The sequence below is a fragment of the Triticum dicoccoides genome, chromosome 1A, assembly GCF_002162155.2.
Source record: "Triticum dicoccoides isolate Atlit2015 ecotype Zavitan chromosome 1A, WEW_v2.0, whole genome shotgun sequence".
In the NCBI taxonomy this organism is placed as follows: domain Eukaryota; kingdom Viridiplantae; phylum Streptophyta; class Magnoliopsida; order Poales; family Poaceae; genus Triticum; species Triticum dicoccoides.
This window is the reverse complement of record NC_041380.1, coordinates 140,747,654-140,753,632: the sequence shown is the minus strand read 5'-3', so window position 1 is coordinate 140,753,632 and position 5,979 is coordinate 140,747,654. Positions and strand designations below refer to the sequence as shown.

Sequence of the window (5,979 nt, the reverse complement as noted above, 5' to 3'; positions counted from 1 at the left end):
AGCCACGAGGCATGGAGGCGCGCCTACCCCCTGGGCGCGCCCCCACCCTCGTGGGCCCCTCGTAGCTCCACCGGCCTACTTCTTCCTCCTATATATATATCCATATACCCCGAAAACATCCAGGAGCACCACGAAACCCTATTTCTACCGCTGCAATCTTTTGTACCCAAGAGATCCCATCTTGAGGCCTTTTCTAGAGCTCCGCCGGAGGGGGAATCAATCATGGAGGGCTTCTACATCAACGCCATAGCCTCTCCGATGATATGTGAGTAGTTTACCTCAGACCTTCGGGTCCATAGTTATTAGCTAGATGGCTTCTTCTCTCTCTTTGGATCTCAATACAAAGTTCTCCTCGATCTTCTTGGAGATCTATTCGATGTAACTCTTTTTGCGGTGTGATTGCCGAGAACCGATGAATTGTGGGTTTATGATCAAGATTATCTATGAACAATATTTATTTATTCTCTGAATTCTTATATGTATGATTTAATTATCTTTACAAGTCTCTTCGAATTATCAGTTTGGTTTGGCCTACTAAATTGATCTTTCTTGCAATGGGAGAAGTGCTTAGCTCCGGGTTCAATCTTGCGGTGTCCTTTCCCAGTGACAGCAGGGGTAGCAAGGCACGTATTGTATTGTTGCCATCGAGGATAAAAATATGGGGTTTATATCATATTGCTTGACTTTATCCCTCTACATCATGTCATCTTGCTTAATGCGTTAGTCTGTTCTTATGAACTTAATACTCTAGATGCATGCTGGATAGCGGTCGATGTGTGGAGTAATAGTAGTACACTAGATCATCGATGGCGCGCGTTGCCGCGCCCGTCAATTTGTCCATGTAGTGATAGGAGTTAATATAAATGTAAGGAGGTATGAGCAAGATCCGGTATGCTCCAAATTAGTGATAGGAGTTAATATAAATGTAAGGAGGCATGAGCAAGATCCGGTATGCTCCAAATTAGGTCATAAATAGATACATAAACTGGACGATCGATAACATGTTACGTACTCTCTTTGTAAACAGTGATCTAAATGATCTTATATTTTTTGCAGAGGGAGTAAATAAGATCATTCCCGTAGGTTCTCCCGGTTGGCCCTCAAAATATAGCTCCCAATGAAATGAATGTTGTGAACCGACACCAGCATCTAGCATGGTTGCTCACGGTAGCACATTACTTAGTACTATCACATATTACCTCATTGCTGTAAGGAAACAACTATTTATCAAAATAAAAATAACAATATGCATTGATGTTTTATACCAAAATATAGTTACATGGGGTTTTGGGAAGCCAATATTAAAAAGAGTCGGTGACAAATGACCAAACCCACAATGGGTTCTAAAATAGTGCGTCCTGATGGCAGAAATGTCATCATGTTGTATCTGTACTCAACCTCTTGTCAACATGAGTCTCGGAATTTGGACGTCATCCCCACGGAACTTCGATCAAGAGGTAAGATATCTCCAGAATCTTGGAACGGAAGTTGCTATCCAAAGTCCATCATAAACTACATCATTGTCCAAGCAAGCAGTACTCTGAAACCAAATGCCCCAAATTTGAATAAATATCTGGAGTAGCAACTTGGGGACTTTTGATATGTATGATAAAAGAAATGATTGCCTAAAGATGACCCAATACAAATTTAGTAACTAAAGGAAATGAAGAAAAAATGTACATTAACCTGAATGTCATATTCTACTTTCAGTAGCATTTTCATAACAGGGCATATTAAACGTAAAGGTAAACTAAAAACGGTCACAGTAAGTCTATGTCTTTATGATTGCCTCCAAGCATAAAGAAATCACATAGCTTGGTGACATTCCAACATTTGGCTAAAAACCAGCAACGTTTCGTTCAGTTTAAGTGAGGGCTTCTCATGATACAATTTCTGAATAATTTACGTATGTTTCATATTTAAATAAAGCTGACTTCTCATACCTTTCATCATAGAAATAACCATATTGGTTTATTTCTCTTCCTCGGGCTCTGGAATATTTTATCACATCCTCTGCAGGTGAGACCCGCTTTGCTAACTGAGTCATAGTAAATTCCCACCCTACAAATAATTAATTTATGGAAGTGTTGGATTTGTAAGATGATCAAAATTTAAATTGGTAAGCAGCATGTAAGGGCAGGAGTTTTTATACCACAAGTGTATATGCCTCTCAGAAGGTTCTCTTAGAGGTTCATCTCAACAATATTCGTAGGCATTTCAACATATGAAGTGAAAAATCCCAAAGTTCAAGTCAATAATTGATTTGCAAAGGTATTTGGTTTGTATCAGCTTGGTTCATGAATATTGCAACCATTACACAAAGTACATGGTGTCATCGAACAAGAAAGAAAGCTTCTTATGACCTCCAAAGTTTAATATAAAAAAAGCGGCAGAGAGGTAACTTACTGCATCTATACCATCTTGTTGTCATAATACTTGGCATTAAACTGAGAACCCTCTAGCGCCATTCCCACCACCCAGGATAGCCAAAAGCTGGTAGATACGAAAAAAACTTGGAAATTATGTATCACAGTTGTTAGCTTTTAGTTAAGTAAATACAAGTGAGCACTCAAAAGCATCAGTACCAAAGCTAGATTTTGACATATTCATAGAAAGATAATGGAAGCAACTTAAGGCACCATGAGCTAGGTAGAACAGTGATAACAATTGCAAACTTGTTGTACATGTCTAGTTATGTCGTTACCTCACTGTAAAAGATATTCTCACCGTCAGAACCCAACAATGCTTGAGACTTGAAGAACATTTCTTCCTTTGTCCGTTTATACTAAAGACCTGATAGTTAAACTACGTTAGTTATGTGATTCAGGAAGAAAAGGATAAAAATGGTTCAAAGAAAAAAAGGTAAATAAAAAGAAGAAATTTGATCAACTTGATTAACAAAGTGGTATTGACCTATATACATTACTAAAACAACGATTTGAACGACTTGTTCAACTAATATTTCTAGGGCTAGCATTTGATTTCGAACACATATAATCTCTAGTATATTTTTCACTTCTTCCACAATCCGTGCTTGTTGCTTGGGTAGGTCACCACCGAATAATATGAAAATCCAACAATACTGAAACTTTGTATACACAAAACCTTAATTTCCAACCATGTGGAGGGAACAACTCAATTCAACCCTGAACTCTTGTGTGTAGACTTGCTTAGGATTCGGTAGTTCATGCAGTAGCATCACGGAGAAATTTAGTTGTTTCCAATAGACATGTCCTCTCTTGTGCAACGCCATACATCACCTACAATCTGAATTCCACGGGGCACCAATCCAAGAGACCTGACCTACTTGTGCAGTTGCTGTAGAACCATGGTGAAGAAGAAGTTGCCCACCAAGAGTCCCCTGTACCAAGAAAAATAGAGTATGATTGAATTAAAACAGAGTTACAATCTGAAATAAGATGAGGGAAGGTTAGTGTTTAGATGGTTGAGCACCTCTGATGGACGAGGAAGGCCACGACTGCGACATTGAGATGTGAAGGACGGGGGCAGTGCATGCTGTCGCCGCGTTGATCAACCGGCTAAGGGAAGATGGGGCGTCATTCGCCACCACCGCTGCCACAAGATCCCAGCTGATGCGTGTGGAGATGTGTCCCAAAGGCCAGCGGCCCATGCCACACGCTCGCCCCTCCCAACAGCACCCGGAACCCTAGTGTGGTTACCATCGCTGCAACCTTGGCGAAGGCGTCGCCGGCTTGTTTCCGCCGCCGCCAGCGGTTTAGGGATGGGTGGCGTCATAGCCCGGCAAGCAGGTGCGTCCCGATGGGTGCGGCTGCTCGAAGTCAGATTGCGAGATGGGCGCCTCCCGTCGAAGAGGGAGGGGCAAAGCCGCTTGGCCCAGATCTGGGAAGGACGACGCCACTTGAGGTCGCATCCAGCCTCCGGTGGTTTCCGGAGGGATGGTCCGCCGGAATGGGGGGTCGAGGAGGGGGAGGCGCTGCAAGCCCAATTGTCTGCATGGGGAGGACTGCCACGAGCATGGGAAGCGGACCTGCCGCGGTCGCCGTTGTCATCCGCGTGGGAGAGGGAGGGGCGCGAGCGAGGAGAGAGGTCGTGTGGGTTTCTTTAGGAGGAGGGAGGTCATGGGTAGGTGAGGAGAGATACCGTGTTATTTCTCGGCTGCGATGGGCTTCTTGCTCGTAAGGCCGAATTAGCCAGAGGCCGAATCAACCAGCGCGCTTCAATTTTCCACGGGAGTAGCGTCCCTATAGGACAGTCGGCCCACTTGCTGAAAAACGAGGGAGACAGCGCCTTAACCGTGAACAGACGGCCAGAAATGGCTCAATCGCGAAAATAAACGGCTGTGGTTGTTGATGGCCTGAGAGGGCTGGAAGGGTGCTCAGTTATAATATATCTAAATGCAGAATCATTTCGGTCTACTTATCGCGGACGTGATGCCTATATACATGATCATGCCTAGATATTCTCATAATTATGCACTTTCCTATAAATTGCTCGAAAGTAATTTGTTCACCCATTGTAATACTATGCTATCTTAAGAGAAGCCACTAGTGAAACCTATGGCCCCCGGGTCTATCTTTTATCATATAAGTTTCCAATCTATTTTATTTCGCAATCTTTACTTTCAATCTATATCATAAAAATACCAAAAATATTTATCTTATTATTATTATCTCTATCAGATCTCACTCTCGTAAGTGATCGTGAAGGGATTAACAACCCCTTTATTGCGTTGGTTGCGAGGTTCTTATTTGTTTGTGTAGGTACGAGGGACTTGCGTGTAGTCTCCTACTGGATTGATACCTTGGTTCTCAAAAACTGAGGGAAATACATACACTACTTTACTGCATCACCCTTTACTCTTCAAGGGAAAACCAACGCAGTGCTCAAGAGGTAGCAATAATCACCCAGTTACGTTGTGACGTTTGATAGCACACACGGTATTCCTCCGGTATCCGGGAGTTGCATAATCTCATAGTTGAAGGAATATGTATTTGACATGAAGAAAGCAATAGCAATAAAACTGAACGATCAAAATGCTAAGCTAACAGATGGGTCTTGTCCATCACATCATTCTCCTAATCATGTGATCTCGTTCATCAAATGACAACACATGTCTGTGGTTAGGAAACTTAACCATCTTTGATTAACGAGCTAGTCTAGTAGAGGCTTACTAGGGACACGGTGTTTTGTCTATGTATCCACACATGTATCAAGTTTTCGGTTAATAGAATTCTAGCATGAACAAACATTTATCATGATATAAGGAAATATAAAATAATAACTTTATTATTGCCTCTAGGGCATATTTCCTTCGAATGTGTCCTTCAGAAATGATAAAATGGGCTCGATGGCGTACAAGGATCACAAATCCTTGACCGCTTGGCGGAGGAGATCAGCGGCAGGGCCGTCAAATAGATTGACGGCGGTTGAACTAGAGGGGTTGGGGATGAACCACTTAACCTATGACATGGCCCGTGTGAAGTCATCGCTGGCGACGAGCTTGATGTCATAGCCAGCTTTCCCAAGATATAGTAATATGCTAGCCCGCTGACATGAAGCCTTCGGCATGGCAACACAGTCAACGTCTTCGTTGGCTTCCGCGGCGACATATTTCTCCAGGATCGACAAGACGGGCGAACGGTGGCCACCTTGCCAACGTCCATCGGAGAGGCAATGATAAACCTCTTCTTGGCCAAACGCTCATCGAGCTCCTCGGGATATGTGGTCGAGCTTAGGCTACGACATTCTGGAGCAGGGGATGTGGATCTGGCGAGGAGGGACACCGCAGGGCTCATCTAAAAACTCAGGGGAGTGGGGCGATGGTATGGGAATCGCTGGGTAACCTAAACTTTATTATCTAAGCTAGGAGGAATGGGAAGACCGGCAGGGGTTGGCGATGGTGGCGGCGGCGCAAACGAGCTAGGATTCGACGGGGAGGGGGCCGGGTGGGGGGGACTATGGAGGGGGTGGCATTTGAGGATACGCCGTGGCTACTGA

The 5,979-nt window shown here is 43.7% G+C and overlaps 1 long non-coding RNA gene across 1 annotated transcript; it reads right to left on the bottom strand.

Annotated features, from left to right (window-relative positions):
- Positions 1-1,845: 1,845 nt before the first annotated feature.
- Positions 1,846-2,787, bottom strand: LOC119274747. The gene is made up of 3 exons (XR_005135314.1): positions 2,705-2,787; positions 2,407-2,493; positions 1,846-2,061 (listed from the first exon to the last, which is right to left on the bottom strand). It is a non-coding gene; the product is annotated as an uncharacterized LOC119274747 (long non-coding RNA).
- Positions 2,788-5,979: the final 3,192 nt, after the last annotated feature.